General features: G+C 38.7%; 1 long non-coding RNA gene across 1 annotated transcript in view; it reads left to right on the top strand.

Annotated features, from left to right (window-relative positions):
- The window catches only part of LOC142151775 (uncharacterized), a 39,527-nt gene extending 18,203 nt beyond the window's left edge, over window positions 1-21,324 (top strand). The window contains exon 6 of the long non-coding RNA XR_012691247.1: window positions 21,185-21,324. This is a non-coding gene — a long non-coding RNA (uncharacterized LOC142151775). The remainder of the gene's footprint in view (window positions 1-21,184) is intronic.
- The last annotated feature ends 1,076 nt before the right edge of the window (window positions 21,325-22,400 follow it).

Here is a 22,400-nt window from a genome sequence, read left to right as displayed (position 1 = left end):
TGATGCGATTCTCCGGGAATCGCCATCATTTTGGCCTGCTCCCCGTGTTAAAATGACGCATTTGCGTCATTACGTCACAGGGGGTGGGGCCAAAATGAAGCGATTCGCGGAGCCCCCGCCGCCTCACGCCCACCTCTACTCCGAGACTCCTGGAGGCCAGCCCGTAAAGGTTGGCAACTATGATTTACAGTCGGACGCAATGTACACTGAAATCATAAGTGTAAATTACATCCTGTAATTTTACATCCTGTAATTTACATACATAGTATTTAGAGTGTCCGTGCAACTTAGAATACTGTGCAAATTGCATAAACACATATCTTTATCTGTCTTATGGGCTGGCGTGCAAGTGTATCATGCAGAGCGCCCTGTATAGCAGCTAGGGTTGGCTATGCTGTCTGGGAGGGGATGCACACCTTTTTTTTTAAATTGAATTTTTTTTAACTTTGTTTTTTAATACATCAAGGTCTCTGCAAAAGCTCCTGCAAAAGATACGTCTCCCAGAGACCTCTCTGCGGTTGCTTTCAACTCAAAATAGCATGTGAAGAGCCTTTAAATACAGCCTGTAAATATTATGGCTGTAAACATATAAAAGTGAATTTGAAGTGGAAACACTTTAAACTAATTTGTGAGCCTTGACCGCTTGTAACGATTGTTTGCCAAACATATTTAAAAGCATAAGAAGAAAGAAAAAAACCCACAAGTGTTCTTTTTGTCTAGGGCTGCTCATCATTGTCACATTTAGTTGTGCAATATTTCATGTAAAATATATTACATTACATTGCTAGACCCACCCACTACCTCCCCGTTCCACCTCTCTGCGCTTAGAGAGGTGCAACGGGGAGATCCGTCTCAGTCGGAGTGCAAACTGAGACAGATCTTTGGCCAAAAGTGCTTTCGCGCTGAACAGAAGGACTTGCGCCCAACTGTACATCAGGCTTAGAGTGTGATAAGCTTAAAGATCTGGCACCAATAATTAACTTAAAAAGAAAGTGTCTTTACAGTTCAAACTGTGATATGAACCTGAAACCAGTATCAGTCTTTTTATAAACTTATTTTGTTGAAGATCAGCATATGACAAAACGAGGTAGATATCTGCAAACCATAGCACGCGTCAGAATGCAAATAGCAGAGAAAATATAGAATGTAGACACTTCACAAACTATAAAACAGTACCACCTAAAGAAGATGACTACAAAATGTGTTGATCAATTTGTGGTGTATAACAAAGGGCCAACAACAGAAAGAGGGGTTAAAGGGGTAGGTTAGGGGAGGGCACCAAGGTAAAGCGCCAGAGAAGACAAAGGCGGACCAATCTCACACCCCCATGTCTTATTAAAAGATTTTGAAGAATCACAGAGTATATCCATTATAAATTCCACCTTATATCTGTGTCATATTCTGTTGAGAACTGATTGCATGAATGGTGGAGACGATTGTTTCTAGCCCACCACAATTTTGTCATGTAACCGCCAAGACTATATATAAAATACAATGGTCAAAGTGAAGGGGTGTACGGTAGTATGCTCTACCGCCACTTCTCCCACTGCTTTAATTGTAAAAATATCAAATTCCATTTACTCACATTCCCATTACATTTTCCATACCCCACTTCTAAAATTCCACTTCCACCACTGTATATACTGTATATGTAAGAATATTTGACAGCATGGTTCCTGTCGTTTAAGCGTTTTATAACCCACGGCCAGCGCTGGTGCTAGGGTCCTTGGCGCCCTAGGCACAGTGTGAAAATCGCCGCCCCCCCCGTGTGAAAATCGCCGCTGCCCCCCCTTTAAAAATCGCCGCTGCGCTTCTCTCCCCATGTCTTTCTTTAACTTACCTGCATGAAGCTGCCCTCTCTGCTCTGTCTTCTCCCCTCCACTCACAGACACTGTCGGGCCGTGATGATGACATCATCACAGCCTGTCACTGTCAGTGAGCAGAGGGGAGAAGACAGAGCAGAGAGGAGCAGCTTCATGCAGATAAGATTCAATAGCCCCTTCCCTCCTCTCCTCCCCGTGGATTTCCGTTTTTTTTCATTTTGAGGCTCCCTGCAGGTCCCGGCGCCCTAGGCAATTGCCTAACCTTGCCTAATGGGAGAGCCGGGCCTGCCCACGGCAAACAAACAGATATTCGCTTTTACGAGCCTATACTACACTAGCCCAAAGCAGTGTCATAACTAGTGCTGTGCGAGAGGGGCAGCCGCCAAGGGCACAAATATGAAGGGGGCGCAAGGGATGAATATTTTACATTAATTTGGTTACAAGAGAGTGTTTGGGGGCGTCACATTTCCTTCTGGACCCAGGAGCTGACATTTCTAGTTACGGCTCTAAATTAAAGTCATTTTCTTTCCTTGTTATATAATCTTTGCTATATTTGCTCTACTTCCCCACCGTATGGCACTTCAATGTTATGTGGCTGTCTATAAATAAATAATAATATCTGATTATTGCAATGGCTTGTGTTATTGGCACCATGTTAGCAGGTACACCCTTTGTTCCTATGTTTAAATGCCAAAAATATTTGATAGATATTGTCATGGATAATAAAAATGCAAAACGGTTATTAATATAATTTTTGAAATTCCCCTATCTCCATTTGTTGTAATTAGTATACCATGCACAAACCCATTATGAAGACCATGTAGAGACAACCTCTGATGACCAGTATAAATGTACTCTGTGCTTACAGATACTCCTATCCAACAGCATGGTGTCCCTGGAGATTGGTGGCAAGTACGTATAGTACAGTCTGTATCCAGATTGGGAGATTGGTGTCATATGCTTAGTAGGGCTGAAATTTCTTATTACTGTTTACATATTTAAATTGTATTTTATTATTAAACTTTAACAGTTGATAATATGTGACTATGTATTGAAAAGTAATGTAGGTTCTTATAGAATAACTATCTGAAGTACCCGGCGTTGCCCAGGTTTAAATCTTCGTTATTAAGTTATCAATGAGTTGAATGTAATTGTCAACATTTTAAAAATATTTAGCAGCTAAGATGTCATCCAAATCCATCCACTGGAAGGCCCAGAACAGGCTCCCTGTGTCAAAGTTCTGCCCAGTGTATACCAATGGGAGGTCCAACTGGGACCCCATAAGGCATCCCAGACCAATTGCCATCCCTCTGTGACGTTTTCATTCACATCCATCCAATGGAAGGCCAAGAACAGGCTCCCCAGGTTTAACTTCTGCCCAGTGTACACTAACGGGAGGTCTGACCAGGACCTCAACCCCTATGTAAGTCTTTTGAGATCCAATGTTACCAGCCTGTGAAGTTTTTGTCCAAATCCATCCAGTGGAAGGCTCAGAACAAGCTCCCCGGGTCAAAGTTCTGCCCAGCGTACACCAACGGGAGCCCCTACCCCCCCCCCCCCCCCCCCTAAAACCTGTCCAGTATCCAACTGGACCACCTCGCATTGGTTTCATTCCAATCGGTGCAGGGGTGTCTGAATGCATAACCGGACAGACAAGCAGATCAATGCTTTTTATATATATAAGATTTAATAACATGATACCTGAATTTATCTGTATTGGATGAATCTGGATCTATTTTTATTTTTGTATTTCTATTTTTATATTCTTGTCTATACTTTTATGTACTTGCTATGAGACCATATGTATGTCTGACTGTGTATGTGGTTAAGCACTTAATTTCATTTTGTTTCTGGTCACTTGTGAGGTTTAGTTGAATATACACTAATTTATTTAAAAAAATATATGTATGTGAACAGAGGTGGCGTGCCTATATCTCCCAACATATTCAAATAAAAAATCAGGACAGATTTGGCTACACCTACTATCTGCCAAGACCATGCCTAATCCACACAGACGAAACCTGATCCATCCTGCGATTGGGATGTTGGGATGGAGGAGTAATCCTCTATTGAGTATAAGGATGCACTAGCTAGCTGATAAAAGACTTGCATGTTCCTTGTGCACATCACTGGCTGTCATTGTGCTAACATAGAAAAAATGTACAGGAAATATGCACATAAACATGTGCAAGATTTATTACTTGCTATTGTGGATAATATCTTCTGTGTGTTTGAAAAACTCAAGGAACTTAAATAGAAACACAGAAATATGTGTAATAATATTAATAGCAATAATGCGTAGACTAACTATACATTTTTGTTTTTATGACTGAATCTGTCCATTGATCACACTGGTTTAAACTGGTAATTTACTGTTGTTGTAAATATACAAATAAAATTGAATTGTCATGGGCCTGATGCAGAGTTGGATCATGTTGGGTGAAAAAAACGCCATCTATAAAAATATTGTATTTGCGCCCATATGTGGTAGGCACCTCCAGCTCTGCACCAGTAGTATATATCTCAGGTTTACATCAGACTTACACATATTCACAACCAGCCAAAAGCACGGGGGAAGTTTAACATTAGTTTTGTTAGCGAAAAACACATTTGTTACTAGGCGTGATATAAGATAGCAGATATAATATTCACTACGTACCAATGAAAGTAGAAAAAGAACCTCTTAAAAATATACCCAGAAACTTCTATAATATAGGCACGGTCAATGAAGAAAGCGCCTATCAGCGTCAGATGTGAATTCGTAATTAGCCAAACAGAAGCAGCTATCTAGAACTGGCAAACATCATCATCATCATCAGTGTCTATTTGCACTTGCCCTCTAGCAGGTGCAGAAGATACGGCTCCAGGAAGGTGCATGCGCGTTTCCTTACCGCACTCAGCCCGCGATAGAACGCTTCTACCCTAACCCGGTCCGGCTCTCCAGACGTAAGGAGGCACAAATGTCAGATACTTGCAATTCTGCCTGTGCGCATATTCGTGTGCTCTGTTTGTGGTCATGCAGAGTGCAAATTTTGGTAATTTATGCTGCGAAAACTGGCATAAGTTCAAGTCGACATCAGGCCCCATGTGTCTAAACACACAGAAATAGTTACTTTGTGCTGCTGTTGTTGGTTTTTCTAACACACACAAAAGCAGCTTGTGTGGTGTGTTTTATAGGAATTGACATTCACCCACAAGACCACATTTGAGTAAATGTTTTTTTTTTTATAGAGCCCCGCCTCCCTTATTCCTTCATTCCCCCCATGACTGTTGCTTTGTGGGACAGCTGCAGAGTCTGTTAGTAAACACTTTCGTGGGTTAACATTTTTATTCAGATCACCTCCTCCCCTTCCCTATTTTCTGTGATAGTACAATGACAGCATTGTTAAGGGGGGATTTGAATGAGGGGTCTCTGGGCATGTTCCCAGCATTGTCAAAGGGGGTGGGAAAAATTGTCCAGCCAGGAGCACCAGACCAGACTCAGACAGATGCCTAAATTAGCGACAAAGCCTTTTTCAATATCCCCCCAGACAAGGCTGGCTTGTTTGTGTGTGTGTATGTGTGTGTGTATGCGTGAGAGTGTATAGCGAGCTTTATCGCTGGTTGCATGTCTGCCCATGTTAATTAGTTTCTTGCATGCATGTCTGATAGGGTGCCCATAAATATTATGTCCCTGCACTAGGCACAGCTTATGTGATTGAAATGGGGGAAGGGATGTTGCCTGTGCTGAATACAGCAGGCAGATTTTTTTTTTTTTGTAATGTAATAAATTAAGCTACAAAATGAAGCATATGGAATTCTAAAAATAATCATACGGCAATATGGGATCTTAAAAAATAAAGCCCTTTGTACTTTTCACCATTTTTGTTTGTATTACCATTACAGTGTATAACAATGTATTGACATTTGTTCTGTAGTTTTATCCAGTGAAACGTTTATAACAGCAGAATTTTATTGCAAAAATAGATAGATAGATAGATAGATAGATAGATAGATCTCTGCATTGGCAGAGGTTAGACATTGAATCAGTTGACTTGCACAAGAAAACTGTAACCCAGGAACAGGGTTTGGGGACAAGTTTCACCATTCATCTATAGTGGGTATTGCTATTTTGGACCCACTTTGCTTGTGAATAGCCTCACCGAAGTCCTACAGTCTTTACAGCAATGGTCCTCATCGACCCTAAATGAATGGACCATATAAAGATTTATAGTGGTAATTTGAGATGTTCTGTAGTAGACTAAGGGGAAAAAAATGATGACGCATTGATGGTTAAAGACCGCTTCTTCCAAAGATCGTAGTAGAAAAAATAATTGTATCTGTTAGTGGGGGACTGAGAAGAAGGATGATTGGCCAGTAAGCACCACTAGGAACAGATACAATTTAAGAATGATCCCATGTTTGTTTTCAAATTATCTTATACTAGTGACATCGTTCAATGTGTCATTACAAACTACATAAATAACCAGAAATGTCTTATACTTACTTTGAAAGCTGTATTACAACTCACAAAATCAGGACTTAGAGGCTGATTTTGGTGGAGGGAAATAAACTACTTAGTGTTGTGCCACAGAGAAAAATAAAAAGAAGACAAAATAAAAGATGGAAGGCACGGGAGTGGGGGGAAATATGACATGAACAGGAAGATGAAAGGACTCCAAGCTGTCACTGTATTTGAAGGGCTACTGTAACCGTCAAATTGTAGGGAGATTGGCAGAGCACTTCTTAATTTATGTCTGCTGCTATTGTACAGATGCCCAGCTTTAATTTATTCTAGGGAGCGATGGGAAAGAAAGTGGGGGGTGTCTTGGTGGAGGGGATCGGAGCATGTATACCACTGGGGGCTGTGGAGAAGAGAACAGATTCTCTCTGCTGCCATGTCTTCATTGTGTTCACACTGTGTGTGTATTCAATGGGGAAGAGCAGCAGTATTTGCTGGAAGCCTGGCATGAGCACACCCCTCTCTGCTCATTGGATTAAGGCAGACATTTTGAACTGCTGGCATATAAGACTGGAGTTAACCCATTCACTGACTTGAGGGCTTTCAGTATCTGCAGGAGGCAGCATCTGTACAGTGTGTTTTCATCCGAGGATATGATTTTATGTTACTAGTTCTGTAATTCTGCTCATAGACAAAGGTTTAGATGCATAGTTGACAATATTTTAAAATAATTTCCAGGGACACCGGCAAAGCAGTTTAGCATATTCCGCACAATGAAGGTGCACAACAATCCCCGTCATGCGTGTGTTGTTACAGATAATCAACAGAAATGAAGATGTACAAACCCCTCCATTTTCTGAGCTGTGCCATGGGCCCAGTGAGCACTGCACACTGCTACTTGTGCAGCGTCTATGCTTCATCTGGATAGTCTTCAGTTTCTGTACTTAGTAATCACAAACTGCAAGTGCTCCTGACTTTAATCCCATAACTGCAATTGTGTCTGTAAGTTGAGGATTGGTTAGATGTCAAAGATGTCTTTCTTATTCAATGCTAACCAAACCAATATTCAGCAATTCTTTCATATATTTGTTATATATTTATTTTGTGTTTTTGAAAAGGTAAAAATCAGAGTAGGGGAACTGTCAAATAATTGCGTCTCCTTCTTTGTCATTTGCACGTGCCTCAGAATCAGTCATGTTAATATGCAAAATATCAAAGTAATTGCACAAGTTACTAAGCAATATGTTGAATGCAACTGTGTTAATGAGAATATATATTTATATATATATATATATACACATACACACACACACACATTTATACACACACACACACACACACACACACATTTATATATACATACACGCACACACACGCACTGATCAACCGCAACATTAAAACCACCGGCCTAATATTGTGTAGGTCATCCTCATGCTATCAAAACAGCTCTGACCGTCGAGGTATGGACCCCACAAAACTCTGAAGGTGTCCTGTGGTATCTGACACCAAGATGTTAGCAGCAAATCCTTTAAGTCCTGTAATTTGCAAGGTGGGGCCTCCATGGCGCGGAATTGGTTTTCCAGCACATCCCACAGATGTGATGGAGATCTAGGAGTTTGGAGACCAACTCAACACTTTGAACTCTTTGTCATGTTCCTCAAACCATTCCTGAACAATTTTTGCAGTGTGGCAGGAAGCATTATAATGCTGAAAGACGCCACTGCCATTAGGGTATACAGTTGCCATGAAGGGGTGTACTCTGTCTGCAACAATGTTTAGGTAGGTGATATGTGTCAAAATTACATCCACATGATTGGCAGGACCTAAGGTTTCCCAGCAGAACATTGCCCAGAGTGTCACACTGCCTCTGCCGCATTGCCTTCTTACCATAGTGCATCCGGATGTCATCTCTTCCCCAAGAACACGATGCAAAAGCACCCAGCCGTCCACATGATGTAAAAGAAAGCGTGATTCATCAGACCAGGCCACCTTCTTCCATTGCTTCATGGTCCAGTTCTGTCACTCATGTGACCATTATAGGTGCTTTCGGAGGTGGACAGGGGTTAGCATGGGGAACTCTGACCGGTCTGCAGCTCTGCAGCCCCATACGCAGCAAGCTGTGAAGCACTGTGTGTTATGACACTTTTCTGTAAGATTGGACCAGACAGGCTGACTTCACTCCCCATAGGCATCAGTGAGTCTTGAGCGCTCATGACTCTGTCGCTGGTTCACTGGTTGTCCTTCATTGGACCGTTTGGTAAGTACTAACCACTGCATACCGGGAACATCCCGCAAGACCTGCCGTTTGCAGGGACCGACCCAGTCATCTAGCCATCACAATTTGGCCTTCGTAAAAGTTGCTGAAATCCTTATGCTTGCTCATTTTTCCTTCTTCCAACTCATCAACTTCAAGAATTGACTGTTCACTTGCTGCCTAATATATTCCACCCCTTGACAGGTGCCATTATACCGAGATAATCACTTGTCAGTGGTGTTAAGGTTGTGATTCATGTGTGTGTGTTTGTGTGTGTGTGTATATATATCCCAAATTTTGCCATGCACGCAAGCAGAGGAGGGTGGAAGGTCAAGTTATACAAAATAGTGGGCAAGCCACTTTGACACTTGATGCTTCCCTAATCATCAGGTGTAATTGTTCCACAAATATTCCACTAGCAGTAAAAAATATCACATTGGCACAATGTCATTTTTTAGTATCATTTTTTTACTGCCAGTTTCAAGTGTTCCTCCTTGGTAACAACATCACAGTGGACTCAGATAAGCACTGTTTTTATACTACCTTTTATAATGAAGTGATTACAAGTAAGAGCTGAGGATTGTGTCCGTAGCACATCTATCAAGCATTTGACAGATAAGCTTTATCTTTATTAGAAAAATTTACGCTGCTTTCATTAGTTTCACTTTGTTTGTTTATTAATTACTACCACCATGAGCGCCCTTTCTCCCTCTGTTTTTTGATACATCAATATATATATATATATATAAAAAATATATATATAACAAAAAAAAAAAATATATATATATATATTAAGATGGGGATGATGATGTTGCTCAAAATACAACTATATACAGCATCCATGATGATAAAAAAACAACATTAGTTTTTTGTGTTTATTGTCGGTCTTGGCAATCATTTCATATGGAAAGTCAAAAAAAGATGGTTCTTAGTGCTCCAATACTGACATCATGTATTTCTATGTCAACATGGGGTTCAGTAGATCAATCAGTGTTAGCCATGAAGCACAGTAGACATCTCCCATGTAACGCTACAATGAGATTGCAGACTATACAGTTTGGCCGAGTGATGTTTATAAATGCCTGACATAATAGTATACTAGCTTATTGGGAAAAACAAAATTACATTCACCAGTTAGGTCCTGAAAATATAACCATTAAACTGAATCTGGAATTGCATTGCATATACATTGCTAATCAAATGGCTTGAAAAGAAAGGAATGCAACTCAGAGAGTGGACAAACCATTATGTTTAAAATATAGCTTTGCACCTAGTACTGACATTTAAATGAATAGTGTACCAGGTAATAATGAAATTTAATGATGAATAATGCTGTGGCCTGGGGAAAGGAGGCTAAGTTACCTTTGTTTACACATCAAGAGTTTGCAGGATGCAACAACTATTGTGGCTGTGTGACAAACCTGTTATTAGTACATAACAATTTTTCAAGCTAGCCGTGTTTTAAAAGCATATCAAATGACAACCGGGCCTTGCTAGACCACTTTGACGAGTAATTTCAATCTACTTCAAACTGCTTAGCTAGCAGTTCTCCAAGAGAAACATGAAACCAGGGCAAAAATATAAAATAAAAGCTCAAACACAAAATAACAAGTGGAACATAGATCTTTCAGGTAAATACTAAAATGTTACAACCATCATGTGACAACGCATTCCCAAATCACAAGTCTGTTTTCTAAGGGTCATTTCATTCATCCCTCACCATCATTCCCCAGAATCAAGTCCTTGCAAAATTATGTCACTACCTCCCCAAAAATATCTTCAGCTTCTGTCATTACTGCACTAATGACACTAGTAAAACACCAATACCTGCCCTCATCATTTCCTATATTAATATAGGGTTATAATAATTAATGGGTCTTCCCTAAACCAGATTGTCACAGCTTCAGTCCTTACCCCTTTACCAACGCTGCAACTGTCTGTCATTGTACGGACTACCCGCTTCCTACAGGAAATCTACCAGTCTCTGTCCCTCTTCCCCAGTTCTTCAGACTCTCCAATCTACTAAGGATCTATGCCAATTTGTTCATAGTTTTAAAGGTGTGCTCTAAAAAACTTATATCTATTTGTGGAAACTTATTAAATCCTCTAATTACCCTTGTCTTGGTTCCCTTAGTTTAGTATGTAACCCGAGCTTCTAGCAAAGATGTTCTCTCTTCAAAACACCTCTGCTCTCTGAGTCATTGAGAAGAACAAGACAAAAAAAGGAGTTAATTTTCTCCTGGACAAACCATATTACAATACAAGGGGTGCAAATTAGTTTATTATTTTGCGCATAAGGAAAATACTGGCTTTTTTGTCATGTAGCACACAAATACTTGATAGCTTTATTTTTACACTTAAATTTAAAGTTGATCTACCCCAACAATAAATCTGCCATCAAATTTAAAATTTACGTCCCCCTCCAAAGTAACATGGTTTTGCCCAGGTGCAAAGTTACACCATTGTTTTGCTTTTCTCTCCTTAATGACTCAGGCCCTCTATCCGCAACTCTTAACATTATGCTTATCTCCTCCTGTCCTTATTAAAAACTCCACCAAAAGCTATTTTTCTTATAGACAGGACTTATTTGGTTCATTAATAAGCACTCATTAAAAGATCATCCTTGTGAATAAGTGGCTAGTATTCTGCCCCTGCAAAAATTAAATGGCAAATCATGCCCTTAGTGGCATAGAATAAGTTGGCACTATATAAATAAAAGAATAGTAATAATAATAATTACAAAAATAATAGTACAAATCACAATCTCAACTAGAAGACAATTTAACAAAATATAATGTAATCCCTATCTAAAGTGTATTTTTTCATCTCAACTGCTAACTATGAAGTATAACAGAAGAGACAGGGAGTCGGAATCCTGTTCTCAAATTTAAACTGTACCTATGCATCAATGAATAGCACATGTACCACTTGTAGAAAATACAGGAATGATTCGCTCTTACCATGGCTGTTTTCAGATAGGTGCATTGCTCTGGATGGCATTCACTAGGGAAATACACAGGAGTGCATTCATCTTTGAGAGGTATGCTTTCTGAAATGTAAAATTCATTTACGCTCTTCAGTTTATTTTTTGGCTGGGAGGTGGAAGACTTGGAAGTGATAGAGTGATTTCCAAGGTTCGGAATATATGCCACAGACCCTAGAAACGGTCCTCACCTAGATACCAAGTCAAATGTAATTATACTGCCTGAGTGTATGTTCCTCAGATGTCACCTGGCTCTGCTTGGCTGGAGAAAATAGAATCAGTGATGTTATTCAGCGTTTTGCAGCTTCAAACAGAGGGAGTGAGGACCCTGCGTGTCTCACCAGCATAGTATGGTTATATGCATTGATTAGAACAGTAGTTGAGATAAGAGATGTCATTTTGAAAGGGTGTTGCACCAGGAGGAATTCTGGCCACACATGGGGCGATTTTGTCCAGCCAAGGTAGTCATTATTGTCTGTTCCCAAATCTAATCTGGCAACATGGTAAATCTAGTAGGCCAATGAACCTGGCCCCATGTTTCTGAGGTCTTCCGTCAACCCACAAGTGGAAAGGACAATTTAGATTGCAATCCGCTGTTTTACCTGGAACTTTGCAATTTTAGATTGTGTATGAATGGGCACATTTTTCACATATTCGATCATTGGGTAATTGACCTGAAAAATCACATTTAAATATCAGGCCTGGGTTACAGGTATAATAAGTTTTGCAAGTGTATATATATAATGGATGGTGATAAGAGCAGCGATAATATTTGTGATAAATGGTGGCGGTCAGACAAATGGTGCCTCGGCTATTATTAGCGTCACCTTTTTATAGATCCATACTTTATAACTCCTGTTATAAGGTCAGTACCGGTTATTACATTTTATACTCAGCATACCCCTTATACATTATACTGTGGGAAAGGACCAGCAGTCAGGATGATGTTCACATCAAAACTAGATGTCACATTCGATCTAGAGTACGCTATAAAAATATATGTATGTATTTTTAAGAATGGTATCTTCACTTGTAAGACCAATAAGTAATCGGTCCGCTAAAGGAATCATTTCCAACTTCTTGATTTTATATTTGTATAACTTGCTGGGTGACTTTTTCTGTTAATTGCTTGTTCTATTTTTTTAAGGATGTGATGATAAACTTAGTTACAAAACATTGTAATGAATAGCAATTTCCTTTCCAATTCATACATTATTATATAATTGTATTCAAACTAGAATTATAGCATGGAATTCTAAAACGGTCATCTCTTTTGTGTAACTTTACAAATGCTTGGTGATAACATGGCTTTAGTATCTAGAGTTATGTACATCCATATAAGGCCATTTTATTTATGTAAAGAAGAGTCATGTAACTCTAGGCACTCCAGTAGCTGTGGAACTATAAGCCAAGAAGCCAGCTGAGCATGCTGAGACTAGTAGTGCAACAACAGCTGGAGAGCTACAGGTTGCCTGAGCCTGATTTAAACAGTTGTTATTTAATGTTCAGGTTAAAATATAGCCTACTAAAATGAACTAATGTTCAGGGTGCATTTCCTAAAATACATCTTTATACCGAATATAAACAACCATATAACTTTATATGAGCCAAAATAATGCAAAGGGAGTTAACTAGTTAGCCAAGATTTAGACATTCCAACAGTAAAGCACTTTTAACTTGCTCAGCATAAGCACAGATTCAGAATGAACTATTAATAAGCAAAATTGGCCACTGGCCATAAACCTTTTACTTTTTTTTTATATGTTCTGATTATAGGAACAGTAATATGCTCACAATTGTGTTAGCCCTTCAACAAATATTAAAATATTAAATATATTGCAAGCAAAACTTTTCATATCAATGTCTGTTTTTTGTACTCCTTTCTTCATCCCTATGAGACACACATGGCTCTGTAAAGTCATTACCACGATGATCTGCATAAGATGTGTCTGTAGGGACATAAAAATGCATATGAGTAAAGCTCCTTAATGAATATGTGGTTAGTGTATGTTCTCTGGAAAGGCTGGTTGGCCCAGTTAGAGTCACGTAATCAGGCTGTGCCTTGGCTGTGTCAGAATAGGAAGATTAACTCCTTCACTGCAATGGCAATAACAGTCAGTAAGCTACTGCAAATGATGCAGGGCAGGAACGTCTATGCTTAATGTTGTGATTGGATGCCAGTCATGTGTTGATAATCTCTCCATTATGTTACTTTACTTAATCTAACATTAGATCATGCTAATAAAATCCTTATTTTAACACGTAAATATCAGACTTTTCACATTTTTACGATATGAATAAAGGAAGTGATGATGCCACTTAATAGCATCTGTATTAGACTGCTGCATCTGCAAGCTTGTCCTTTAATTAAAGATACATTTACAAACATCTCCAGCTTTCCACACTCTTTTGTTCATGTGAATTAAAAGATTAGTTTTAGCATACCTGTACTATGCCTTTTCAATGAATGGTGAGGCCCTAGCACCATTTAATCATCGTGCCCATCAGTTGAGGATATTGAGAAAATGTACAAGGAAGATCAACATTATAGGTCCAATGTATTTTTATTAATTTCAGTGTTAGATCTCGTTTCAGCTCAGAGACTGTACATTTTCAATTGGTGTCCCTGTATGTTGCTGCTCCTATTAACCTCTTCGATACCCGGGAAGATATCTACTATGGTTGTGTGCTTTGTGTATGGTAAACGTGTCTGTGCAGAAGGAAATCTGGGCGTTCCTATACATGAGCCCCTGCTCAGCTGTGACCCTGTCCCTTCTAATCTGCAGACAAGGATGATAATCCATGGATGGGCTGTTGGGGGCTTTGTGCCAGTAACAGGAGAGAATTCAGGGCAGGGTGACGTGTAAAGCCAGGGATCAGATCTCATACGTGGCTTTGCATCTCTTGCTGGTGTGAGCACAGTGCGTGGAATTGACTTGTGTGCTGGTGGGTTTTATTAGGATTTTATTCTGATGATGGAAGAGAAAGGAAGGGGGGGGGGGGGTATATCAGTGTATCTGGCAGATGTGATGACACTCCTGCAATCCCCTAAAAATTAAAATGGTAAATTTGGTGTATTATGGGAACACCATTAAACAAGGCCCAAATGAATACTGATTCAGGGTATGCACAATCTACTTTTCAACGAATACTGAAGCAGCTAAGAAAATATTATTGTACCCTGGCTTCTTATATTCTGGAATATCCAGTATAATTTAATGCCTGACAGCCAGAAGTCTCTCTACATAACGTTGCACGCGGATGACAGTATGGAGAACATATAGAACCTAACCACAATAAATTACAATTAGGATTTTTCAAACTTAAATTACACTAAAGACTGACCTGAGTATATAAGACAAGGCGACCTCTGTCCTAAGAGAGGAGATGCGATAGGGGTCAGTGTCATCACTACGCTGGAAGAAATGCTGCTATAAGAAACCTAGTAATACTATTTAATTAGAGTCTACATTTGTATCTTAATAACTGCATTTGTAGTTTGGTTAAGGGCAATTAACTGCATTTTCAAACTGAATTTTAAAAGAAACCCTTACAAAACATCTAGGGGTAAATGTATGAAGCTCCGGGTTCTTCAACACCCGCGAGTTTGGCGTCTTCGGCGCTTAAATTTAAAGCGGTGCTGCTTTGTAAAGGGAAACCCTTTACAAGGCAGTGCCGCTTTAAATTTAAGCGCTGAAGACGCCGAACTCGCGGGTGTTGAAGAACCCGGAGCTTCATACATTTACCCCCTAGTCTGCTAAGACACTGAGGGGCCTATTTATGAAAGGTTTCCCCCCTGATAAATCCCTGAAAACAACAGTTTTTGGGGATTAAACATGATCCCTCCCTGTCACTCACGGCTCACTCTCTGCAACTATAGTTGCAGAGCGAGAGCAGAGATGTCTGTGCGCATGCCCAAGGGTTTCACTCGGCGCATGCGCACTGGCGTCAGAAGATGAGCCCCGTTCATCTCATGCTGCTACGGGAACGAAGCAGCAGTGGTAAGTATGATTTCCACTTCACAGGAACAGCAGTTTTTCGGAACTGCTGTTCCTGTGTTGCTTTTTTAATAAATATGAGAAATAGTTCAATCCTTATCAATGCGATAAGGATTGAAAACTATTTTTCATATTCTGCGAGTTTTGATAAATGTGCCCCTGAATGGTTTAACATGAAATGTCATTAATGGAGAATCTTAAATGGTAGAGAGCTGCAAACCTACCCCATAACACTAGTTTGGCACGCCTTCAGGTCTTCCTACAAGTCTCCTGCTAGTGTTCCTACCTGCATAATACTTTACCAGCTTTACCGGTAATATGAAGCTTGGTGCTCATGTTATTAATAGGGCAGAAACATAAGAGATATAGCCAGGCCTGATATCAGTGTCTGTGTGTATCCAGTAATTATGGTTAGAGCGCCATCTCAGCACAGCTGTTTTGGGCAGATATTACGATAACATACAATAGTAATAAAGGTCAGAACATATATAGAAAGATAGGTGAACAGACAATATACAGGCACACATTCCATGAGGAAGAGCTGCAGTCTCTTTTATAAGCCTAATGTAAAAACAGAAGAAGCAGAAACTACAGTTAGCGCCACCAGCTGATCACATGTGTGGAAGACAAAGAAAAACAATCCACAGCATTCTGCACAGATTTCCGAGGGAACCTCTAGTCCTCTAATCCATTTGTCTTAGAAAAGGAGTGGACATCACCATGTAATACACAGAATAAAATAATTTCCATTTATTGGGATATATTATGAGAGAATTGCTTCTCGTCCATGTTTTTTCTAGAGGGGCGAGAGGCAATACAGCGTAGAGCATGTAATATATCATAGCTGTTTTATTCTTGAACACATTAATTATTAGAAGACACTAAGATCTATGGTGAAACTGCAAGAAAATATTAAAAAACACAGATTACCATAAGTGTAAGTAGTAGAGTTATAGAGAGACATCTGGAAATACAGTCATTGCATTAGATTATTATTATCGTTGATTTGTAAGGAGCCACAGTGCTCTGCAGCACTGTACAGTAGGGGAAACAGAACATATATGTAAAACAGGGTTATACAATGTAGACAAAATAAATGCAGACATGAAAACAAAGGGTAGGGGGCTGTGCTCACGAGAGAGCTTACACTCTAAGTGGAAGAGGGCACAGCTGAAACAAGTAGAGCAAGTGTGGCTCAGAGTGGAGATTAGGACCGTTGTGAGGGTTCATTAGTTTGGGTGGTATTGGTGGGAGTAGTGTAAACTCTAATAAAGACATTGGTTCTCAGAGAGTATTTAAAGATTTGAAGGCTATGAGAGAGCCTGATCGGGCATAGTAAGGAATTCCATAACTGAGTGTCAGCAGCACATTAGAAGTCTTGTAGGCATAATAATAGATGTTTCACTGTCTCTGGGGCTCTCAGGGTATTGCCATGCTCTCTGGTGGCAGTGTTCAACAAATTATAATTCAACTGGATCTGTGAGACAGACCTGTAAGAATGACAATAGGAATATCACTGTACAATTAAACATTTTTCAATGTAAAAAGTATCTATTGCCTACATATAGTGGGCATATACATTTTGGAAGACTGGACCAATAGTCATGAAATTGCAGCCAATCAATTCACCAGACACTAAAACCATCACTGAGGCATGAGGCATTCAGTACCTCATTTATATTAGTTTCTAGTGAGCTGATAGGCTGCAGTTTCATGGATATATGTCCAAGGCACAAAATTTCTTCTTGTATGTGGTAACATTTACTCTTTAAAGTTTCTATAGGTAACTAATGCACCAACTTTTTGTCGTCATCTGCACTCCCGAGCCACATCAACAGTTGTTGTTATTATTATTATTATTATTATTTATTTATAATAGCATATTGCTATGGTCCTAGCTACCATGTGGGATATTAGCAACTGTAGTGTTTTTTGTTTTCTCCCTCTTCTCCACGAAAAAAACAAAAGACAAAACAAAACACATTCTTTACACTTTTAATAAATTGACAATCTCTACTACTGTAAAAGCCAGTTATACACTCACATCGTTCAAATCTCTGTTGAATGACTGGGTTCCCATAAAGTGATTTGACACGGTTTGGCCAAATTATGTGCCTAAAAGTTTCCATTTGATGCAGCAAAATGCATTAAACACACACATAGCTCAGTAGATGGAACTGGTTTCTACAATAGGTTTAGACAGTGAGTGTGCATAAAACTGTATGTTTGGGTTTCTTTCATACATGCACCTACATAAACTCTGCGGGTGCTTCTTGTCATCATGTGATATAATGAAACCAGCATGGAAAGAGTTTGTAATGCCTTCAGCACATGACTCACAGACAGTGGCTTCCCTAGCCTGTCTCTCTGTAGAACACAGACGAGACTTTGGCCTGGGCTCCTGCTCTGCCTGGTTGCCAGGGGAGCTGCAAGGCAGGCTTTAAATATGCACGGTAAAGGCCTGGCCTGTCAAAGTGTCTGAGATGAACCATGGCCCAGTCCCCCTGCAGCTGGGCTCAGACATGCCTCAGCCCTTGTCTGGGGCCTGGGAATGGCAAAGCCCAGTGAGGTTCAAGGGCAAACTTGATATTCATTAGTCAGGGGCCTTGATGTTCCCACTCTTCTCCTCTCTCCTTTTTTCTCTCCATCTTTTGACACATTCCTGTGTGTCTTTGGGAGAAAAAAAGAACTTTCCCCCTCCTGCTTTCTCTATTTGTCTTTACACAAGACCATGCATAAACTGTACTATGAAACAAGGAGCCTAGGAGGACAATGTCTGCAAAAACACATTGAAAGACAGGAGGCCTGGTGTTGCAAGCCTGTCTGCTCCCTTACAATTCAAGCACACAAACTTTGACTGACAAAATGGCCCTTTTAACTTAACTATTCAAATGCTTTGCTTGTTCACACCATAATATTTTATCTGTGTAGAACAGGCCCACTCTTGCCAGAATCTACAAATTATGCCCCCCACCCCATGTCTCTGCAATGATTTATCTTTATGCAGCGGTCATACAATGCCCACATCCAAAGTCGCACACAGGCATAGAATGGGAGAATAGGATGGACCTATATATATATATATATATATATATATATATATATATATATATATATAGGTATGCACATTATATATATATATATATATATATATATATATATATATATATATATATATATATATATATATATATATGATAAAGCGGTTGCATACAAAAATAATCCATTTTTATTTCTTAATCACCATAAGATGATGTGTGACAAGCTCAGCGACAATAATTTTACTGGAAATATAAAAGAATGTTCAACATAGCCAATCAAATGTCCAGTTTGTCTTGTAATCATATATACAGAATATTTAAATGCTTTCATAAGCCGACTTCCTAGTAATTATCCAAGCCAGCCAGCACGTGTTATTAGTTTAAAATGATTTTTTTTTTCCCTCACCGGGGCTCTGTACCAGAATAGAGGTGTAATTGTGCTAAAGAGTTAGCAGGGGAGAGCAGCTTTTGCACACATTTAAGTCTGATGTCCTTAGATGGGTTGGGAGTATAAAGGACTTCATTTACATAAGCAGCATGTGTCTGCAAGAGAAAGGAAGATATCAGGGGTTGCAAAATTTAATCTAGACTTGAAGGAAAATAAGGGAGAAAGAGGAGGGGTGAAAAAAAAAACTGATAGTGAAAGGAGTTTAGCTAAGTAACACCCTGGAGAGATTAAATTGTCCAGAAAGTTTCTCCCCATGATTTTGCAAAATGGGCAATGGGGTGTACAGAGGGGTGGGGTGGCAACACCTCCCTAAGTGCATGAATGGGAAATAGGCGAAGAAAGAGATCTTTATTAGTTAGAAAAGAGGAAATGTGCCAGAGCTTAGGAAATTAAAATCATGTTCATAATATTTTATGTAGGAAGTCCAGAGGCTTGAGGGTAATTTCAAAGTTAAAGGCTGGTACTTTTTACATAACAAAAAGAATGATTTAAAGTAATAGAACGATTACAGCAGATTGTATGCAGGTTGTGACTATATTGTGCCAACAGGAAGATAATATGGAGCCTGTGTCTTGAATCATTGTAAAGCTAATGCCAGGTCACATAATGTAGATAGAAGGTATAACCATTACACACTTATGATTAGCAACAGGGTTAAATAGAGAGCGGAGACCAGAATGTGGTAGAATCTGGCATTTTCATATGGACTTTACTTACCCACCTATAGATAAAATAAAGTCTTTTGACTCTTAGCAGTTATGAGTAGATTGGGCACACAGGGCATTGTGATGGGTAATATAAAGATTATTATGAGAGTTGGCAAAGTTAAAACGAGAGGACAATACCATTCCCAGAGAAGGGTTGTTAGTATTGTGAAAGCTTGTAATGATTGTCACAATACTTATAATGAACAACATTTATTTTTAATCAGTCCTCTTTATTTCAATTTGAAACACCACATCTCATTCCCCATCTGTGCATTCCTGTTCCTATTGTTTCTGTTCCTGACTTGCACATTTAAATTCTCATTGTAATACTGTAAAGCACTACATGGCGTATATAATAACATAGTGCAATGTGCACACATGCCATGTAACGGATAGGAACCAATTCATTTTTTATTGCCATTTTTCGGATATTTTACAGAACAAAAGCAAACGTCTAGTTACTGTGGTTTTGGCCACCATTATTAAACATAAATCATAGGTTTATAGTGATGTACAATATCCTTTTACTAAAATACAAATATACATTCAGCAGTTTTACAGCATGTCTCATGTTGTTTTCAGTGGGAACGTATTACTATGTAGATTATAGTTATTTAATGGCTACAACATCCCATCCTTTAATATATTTATTTGTAAATTAAGACAGCATGTGGTGTTTTGCAGTTATTGTCTCCCCAGACCTTCTAACTACATTTTATGGATGCCATGTTACTTTATGAAGACATAAAATACAAGTTGCCTTATATAAAATTGCAACCAACAACATTCACAAATATATATGTAAAGTGTACATAACTTATACTTGGAGATGTTGGTATTGTGTTTTCCTAGTTTTGTCAGTTCTGATGCTCCTATGCATATATTGTGACTGTTATCATATAGGATAATTAGTATATTAATTATATATTTGCAGCATCTGTATTGCCTTAAAGACCTTGGTGTACTATTTAGGTTATCTAGCGGTCATCTATACATGACTATATACTGTACATGACTGCATTATGTGACTGATTAAGGAAAGGATTGGGAAGTCTGTGGGAACAAAATCACAGAAGAGTCTAGTGGCCTCTGGTCATTATTGGTTGTAGGGAAGTCCAGTGCTGATGTTTAAATCCTGGCAACATTAACATGACGATTAAAACATCACAGAATGGTTTGTATAGCCAGTCTGACATGCAGGGTAATCCCGGTGTCCCGGGGTCTTCACATCCCAGAGACACACTCTCTGTCCAAAAGACAATCTTGGACTTTGGAGATTAGGATATAATTCTCATTGGGGAGAGGGTTTATCGAGGGATAATACACATTCATGGTGAGGGAGTGATGCTTATGAAATCCCCCTCACATAATACCAGTCCAGAGGCACCTTCCCTCTTTTAATTGAATAGATCCCAGTGTTGCGAGACTACTGCTTCTCTGTGTATGTTTGTTAATAGTAATGTAACTGGGTGTTTGTCTTGTCTTCCAGATCTACAGAATGAACCATCGGGGGTCCACAAACAGCAAGTCACGGCTAACCTGCTTTCTAAATACCCTGAACAGCCAATGGACGGGAAAATGTTAAAGCCTTTCATTACACTCATGTTTAATTAAAAAAGAAATATCACAGTTGCGCACTTCTTTATTGAATTTCTTGTAATATTACATTTTACAGTATGTCAGTACTAAATTATTTAATACATTGTTTTTATATATTTTTATATGTATTTGTTTTAAATAGTTGTAATTGTTTGGAATGATTAAGTTTGGATACAACCCCAGATTTTACTTGTTCTATTATTGTATGTATATTATATGAGGACTGAATATATGACTGTATAAAAAGAGCTATATCCATTTATTTATATTATATTTATATTTATACTTGGGGGGTGCATTCATCTTTATACTTGGGGGGTGCGTTTGTACAAATTACTTGGCAATCTCTCTGATGATGTGTTACTTTTCTGCATTTGATTTGTCGGATTTGATTTTTTTTGACAAATAAACATTTGAAACAGCTACTTGGGAGTTACACATTTGTTTCATGTAGGAGTTGTTCTGTTGTGGCTTTTAAGTTCACATAAGAAATTATCTACTATATACTCTATTGCATAATATGTGATAGCTTCATTATTGTCAATATGTAAAAAGTTTAAGATAACGACGAGATAAACACTGAAAGGAGACTACTGGAAAGTAGTAAAAGTGCAAAACCTATATATATATATATATATATATATATATATATATATATATATATATATATATATATATATATATAGATAGATAGATAGCGAGATAACTAGATAGATAAATGCATCTTAATGGAAAGTGAAATATCTGGAGATTATTCAATCTATCGCACATTTATGCTTTTACACCGACTAAGAAAATTGCCCATAGACACATACAGAATATATATATGCTACGAACTACTATACTGTACTATAATGAATACATTTATATCCCAACCATCCATATGGGTCTCTACATCTTAATATGAAAACTTTCTATTTCCAGAAATAATCTAGAAAACAGACATTACACGATTTTACGTGCTGTGATGCAAAAGCACAGACTAGATGTAAATAATGTATTCTGGCGTTGATATAACTGACTAGAGTAGCTATAAAGACAACAAGACTGTGATATAAAGGAATATAGTACATCTAACGACGTAAAATCTGATTACTAGCTGTGAT

The sequence above is a fragment of the Mixophyes fleayi genome, chromosome 4, assembly GCF_038048845.1.
Source record: "Mixophyes fleayi isolate aMixFle1 chromosome 4, aMixFle1.hap1, whole genome shotgun sequence".
NCBI lineage: Eukaryota > Metazoa > Chordata > Amphibia > Anura > Limnodynastidae > Mixophyes > Mixophyes fleayi.
This window is presented reverse-complemented; position numbering and strand designations above follow the sequence as displayed.